Source organism: Sus scrofa, chromosome 10, assembly GCF_000003025.6.
Source record: "Sus scrofa isolate TJ Tabasco breed Duroc chromosome 10, Sscrofa11.1, whole genome shotgun sequence".
Classification (NCBI taxonomy): Eukaryota; Metazoa; Chordata; class Mammalia; order Artiodactyla; family Suidae; genus Sus; species Sus scrofa.
In genome coordinates, this window is record NC_010452.4 from 65,413,290 (window position 1) to 65,419,085 (window position 5,796).

Below are 5,796 nucleotides of genomic sequence, written 5' to 3' on the forward strand. Positions count from 1 at the left end.
CTCAAATGGCCCCGCTGATGTGAGCGCTGGGGGATGGGAGCCGGACGGGGCCTCAGCAGGGCCTGGGCTGCAGAGCCACCCGAGGAGGCCGCGGCTGCCTCGGAGACGCGACAGAGCCGACCCCCAAGATGCTTGGGGTGGGGGCATTGCGGGGGGCCGCGGAGGAGGCCGACGCACCCGGCCGGGGCTGGGCGGACGTTGAGTCTGAGGTTCGACGGCTCTCTAGTTGGAGATGGTTTCCTAACGAGAGTCTAAAGAGTCTTGTTTTACTGGCTGCAGGTTTGCTGTGTCTCCTGCCCTCAATTTACACGCTGATTCTCCCCCCACTCGGGGGGTCGAGGGGCACGTGAGGCGGCGGCAGAGGCGGGAAGGCTGCTGCTGCAAGCCGGGCGCGGATACCGGTATCCCCCGCACCCAGCGCGCGCGAGGAGCCCGGCACCGCCAGCAGGACCCGCCCTGCCACCCGCAGACCTCTGGCCTCCAGATGTGAGGGCAGAGCCACCAAGTCTGCTCATGGGTCCCAGCAGCCACAGAGGGCAGATAAATGCAAGTGGGTGAAAAGAGTGGCAAGTGGTCACGCACAACTGCACGTGGGGGAAGGGGACGCCGGGCTCTTGGGGGCGTGGCCAGCGGAGGGAGCTCCGCCCACCCTCCAACCCCACCGGCATCTGGAAAACAGATGATGCCAAGGCTGTAGTTGTGGTTTGTCTGGGGAGTAAGACAGGTCCTGGGTAGACGATGTGGGAGCCCTAGGCCGCGAGGGTCTTGAAGACCCTCCGGGGTGAGGCCAACTGGGGAGGGAGGACAGAGGCAGCTACCGAGGCCCCGGAAGTGGGAGCCCGGGCTTGGGCCCAACGCAGGGTTCTGCCCCGAGCCTGGCTCAGCCCGCTGTGTGTACCAGGGCCAGGCTCCCGATTCCACCCCGTCTTGGAGAAGGGCTGCGAGAGGGCTGGGCGGAAGGCCTTCGTCTTCAGCCTGGTACCACCCCGCCCCGAGGCCTGGCCCCATTCCCGGGCAGGGAGGTTGGGTGGCAGGTGGTCCCAGATGCCAGGAACCCTGTAGCTGCAGCTCGGCTGCACTGGGGCTGTGGCCCAGGCCAGGAAGGGGGTCAGGGTCCTTGAGAGCAGAGAAGGCAGGATGGGTCGGGCCGTCACCAGGGGAGGCCGCCCAGCGGAGACTGTGGACAGGGGGCCTCCTCTTTAGCTGCTCAGGCCCACCTCACCAGCCGTGCGCAGGGCTCAGCTTTTGAGCTCTGGAAGGAACGGGCAGTATGTCTGGTGCGGCCTTACACACGCCCACCAGGGGTGGGAGGGACCACAGGTGACCTTGGCACTGACCTTGAGTTAGACCTGGGACAGAGCTCTTGGCCGTGGCTTCCTCTCTTGCAAAACGGAGGTAGCCATAGCCCTTCCTCTGCGGACTTGATCAAGTGGTAGGTAGAGGCCAGGCCACCACGGACATGGTGCAGAGGCAGCCTTGGGAGGCCTCGGTGGTGTGTGTCGCGTCCCAGGCTCCTGCGTCCCCTGAAGTGTGCTCAGAGCCAGTGGGCTTCCAGACCCCCCAGGCCCGCGGTGATGGGCAGGCTGCCTGCCTGCAACTTTGGGCGGTGCCTGAAGGGTCCCTGGGGCTCTGCTTCCTCCTCCGGGTTTTCCACGAGGCGGAGGGGGTTTCCTGCCAGGAACCACCACCGTATCTGCCAGGGCCAGGCCAGCGGGAGGGGCGTCGGAAACAGCTCTGTTATCGCTCTGCAAACAATGCTGCTATCTTGTTCTGTGGGAGGGTGCTGGGGAAAAAAAAAAAAAAAAGGCTTGGTCAGCACCCGCTTTTAGACTAGGGGATTGTATTTGTGTGATTATGACAGGGGGAAGAGAGGAGAAAAAATAAACTGGTAGCTCTGAGAGGGAGTCCACGCTTGGCCAGCGTCTGGGGTCTGCAGCCCTGCGGGTCCCCGAGCTGATTTTAGGACTCAGCCTGGCCAAGGGAACAAAGGAGAGCTACGACCTTGCTTTCCGTGACAAGTGTCTAAGGCAGGACTGACTTGTGTTTTGCTTTCAGGACACTGATGGCTATTGTTTCCTTCTATTTATAGTGAGGGAAGCTGGTTTTCCACTTATCATCGCGGTCATTTAAAATACAGTTATTAGTGCAGGACATAGATTAAAAGACAGCAAGTGGGGAAGGGTACAAAAAACATGCGGAACGGTGACAGTGGCTCTAAAGTGACCAGGCCCTTGGAAACAATGGCCCAAACCTTCCACTACACTGAGGAAGGGATGGTTTGGACTAGAGCCCCGAGAGAGAGAGTGATGGGGACAGAGGGTGAGCGCCCTGAAAACGAGAGACAGGACAAACAACTCGGGTCACAGGAAGGAAACTCAGCTGCGCAGGCTCCCGGGGGAGCTGAGGTGGGACAGGGGGCTGGGGGGGCTGGGGGGCAGAGGGGCCCATGCCCCCACCTCCCACAGATTCAAGTGGCCTCTCCACCCCGGCTCTTGCCCTGGGGCAGGGGTACAGCCCCGGCCACCCTCTGTCTCTTTCTCAAGCCCAAGGGGGAGCTCGAGACTCAAGCCAGAGGCCAAAACTTAGCAGCAGCCACAGGGGGATTTTTTTTTTTTTTTTGCGTTACAGCCTCCAAAACTTCTTTGTTTCAAAGATTTTAAAAAAATTCTTTGAGGCCTCAAAACTTCTGCTTTTGCTTGATCTGTGGGTTTCCATCCAAGCCCCAGGGAGGCAGAGAAGCAGGACTCAGAGGGCTGGGGGCTGTTTGGCCTGAAGCAAGGGACGAGCACTTGTCCTACCGGGTCCAGGAAAGTCCGAGAACCAAGGTTAGCTTTGTAACTTCGGGGGACTTGGGGGAGACGTCAGAAAACATTCCTGATACGAGTGAAGAGGCGTGAGCAGACAGGTCACTGGGTCAACAGCAGCCTGCACGGGCCACTAGACACACGAAGGACAGGCCCTTGGTGGCGCGACCACCGTCCACCTGCGAGACAGGTGGGGGCGAGGGAGTCCGTCGGAGGCGCCAAGGTGGTTCGTGTGCAGCAAGAGGGGATTCTGACTCAGCATCGTCAGGCCTGATGACCTTCTCAGGCCGTTCCAGCCTGGTTGCTGGGGAACTTCCCAAGTTCACATACAGTTTTTAGTTGAGTTCAGCCTGCCATCTCAGTGGCCTTCACATATTTTAGCAATGAAGCACTTGAGAATAAACTCCAGGTGGAGGTGGGAGGGGGCGTGGTGACGGGTTAGCATGAAGCTGAGCCTAAGTTCAGACGTGGCGGACCAGCGGCTCCATTTCCTGGGTCGGGGGGTCGGGGCTGGGGCAGGGGGCCTTCGATCAATCAGCCCCTCGGCTTCTCCGGGGCCCTGTCTGTGGGCCACACGCTGTCCCAGACCTGTGGCTGCCATGCTGAGCAGGGCACCGGGACTCTGACTTCCCTTCCCCCACTTGTTAGCCTGTCAGAGGGTGTCCGCATCACAGCCCCACCCCCACCCCCGGTGGGGGACGCTCAGCCGTGGAGGGTTCCCCACCCACCCGAGAGTCTGCTGCATGTTCCCCGCGTTTTAAGAATACCTGGCCTACCGGTGAGGGTCCAGCCCTTCCCACCACCGCCCCCAGGTCCATGAAAACCACCTCTGGGCATTGCCTTGTGATGCAACGATAGAGGCTTAATTACAGCTACGATAGTAAAGTTAGTGTCAGGGAGCAGGGTGCCATCTGGGCCCGCACGAGATTAAGTTGGGGGTGACAGGCAGGCAGAGAGGGCTCCTGAGCCCCACGCCCCTGACCTGCCAGTCACACGTGCCTGAGCCCCCCCACAGCCACACCCTACCCCTCGGCTCTCTCACCTGTGAACTGGAGCCAGCCTCCCCATTCTGACTTCCTGAGGATTCAGCAAAAGAACGTGTCATCGGAGTTCCTGCTGTGGCACAACGGGTTGAGAACCTGTCTGCAGCGGCTCAGGTCTGCAGAGCCGTGGGTGTGACCCTGGCGGGGGGCAGTGGGTGAAAGGATCGCCCGTTGCCACATCTGTGGCTAATTCAATCCCTGGCCCAGGAACCGCCACCTACTGCAGGTGTGGCCATTTAGGAAGAACCGACGGAGCCCCGATCCACCACGTGCCTGGAAAAGCCTGCCCCGGGGCCGGGAACCCGGCCCTCCCAGCCCCTCCCGCGCACAGGCCTTGGGCCAAGGGTCAGCGCCCAGCCCGACTGCTAGACCACACTCCTGGTGCGGGGACCCCGAGGTCCCCTGGGGCGCCTGGCATCCGTGTCCAGGCCTGTGCTTGCCTCTGTCTCTGGGCTGGGGCGCTGCCGTTCACACAAGCAGGCCCGAGGGCCCGGGGTGGGGGCGGGTGTGGACAGAACCTGGCTGTGTGGGTTGGGCACATGGGCGGCCCTCCCAGGGCAGGGCGAGCTGGGGTGGGGAGAAAAGAGGTCTGGGCTAGAGGCCTGTTACCCCTTCGACCCAAAGGGCAGGGCTGGGCTGTTCGCAGGCGGTGGAAACCTAAAATGGGGTGTGTGTCCTGTGCTTTTTTAAGGCTGCACCCGCATATGGAGGTTCCCAGGCTAAGGGTCAAATCGAAATTGTAGCCATTGGCCTACGCCAGAGCCACAGCAACACCAGATCCGAGCTGCGTCTGCAACCTACACCACAGCTCACGGCAACACCGGATCCTTAACCCACTGAGCGAGGCCAGGGATCTACCCGCAACCTCATGGGTCCTTGTAACCACTAAGCCACTAGCGGGAACTCCTAAAACGGTGGTTCTATGTTGTTGATCTACTGAGCTCACCTGTCTACGAGTCCTGCGTCATTGTCTGGGTCTCGGATTAAGATGCTCAGGAACTTTCTGTGGGGGAGGGGGGAAGGAGGGAGCTGGCAGGGGAGGAGATGGGAGGGAGGTGAAGTCTTTCCTCGGTGTGGCTGGTGCCACCGACTCCAGGGACACGTCAGGCTGCGGCCGTGAGGTCAGGAGGCTGAACAGAGGCGCCCGAGGGCAGCCCATGCGCTGCGTCCGGGAGAGCGGGACTCAAGGACAGAGGGCGGCCCGGCCCAGAGTGGGACCCCTCCCCCGCCCGCAGCCTCAGCTCCTCTTCCCGAGGTTAACTCGTCCCCTCCGTCTGGGCTGAGCCCCAGCCTGGGCTCTCCCTGCACCCCCACAGTAGCTCCAGCCCAGCTGAGCGCTTGGGGACTGTGCCACCTGCTGCCCGGTCCCCACCCCGTGACAACCCCCAGCGGGCCAGGCTCAGCGTGCGCAGTAGCCAGACGCCGAGGAGGAGGAGGGCCTGGACCCGAGGCGGCCAGCGACCACGAGCCGGCAGACAAGCCTCACTTCTGCCCGCACCCTCGGGCCTGGAGTATTTATGGGGAGGGATGCGGGGCTTGCTGGCCCTGGGCAGCGTGGGGACCGGCGACTGGAAATAAGAGAGAGCTGAGGTCACGGATGTTTCGCGCAGGCCTAACTGGGCTGCAGGCTTCCTCTCCGGATGCTTGTTCAGAAGATGGAGATAGCAGGTCCTGGAGGTGGTGTCTGGCCCCTCTGAAGTCAAAGGTGCATGACCAGTTGGAGGCTGGGGTCCCAACCCGTCTTAACTGGCTCCTGCTTGAACTAGACCCAGCTGACTCAAGTTCCTGGCTAACAGCTCCGGCAAACATCTTATTGTTTTGGCTCCGTGATGTATGGAGGACAAGCAATTAAGGCGAGTGCCCGTGAAGGCAGGTGACAGGTGTGATGGATTTAACTCTCGGTTACCCGTGGTTTCAACACTTTAACAAACGCGCGCAATCTCACAGCG

General features: G+C 61.5%; 1 long non-coding RNA gene across 1 annotated transcript; it reads right to left on the reverse strand.

Moving 5' to 3' along the window:
- LOC102165195 lies at positions 2,063-5,327 on the reverse strand. The gene is made up of 3 exons (XR_002336434.1): positions 4,794-5,327; positions 3,847-3,985; positions 2,063-2,983 (listed from the first exon to the last, which is right to left on the reverse strand). It is a non-coding gene; the product is annotated as an uncharacterized LOC102165195 (long non-coding RNA).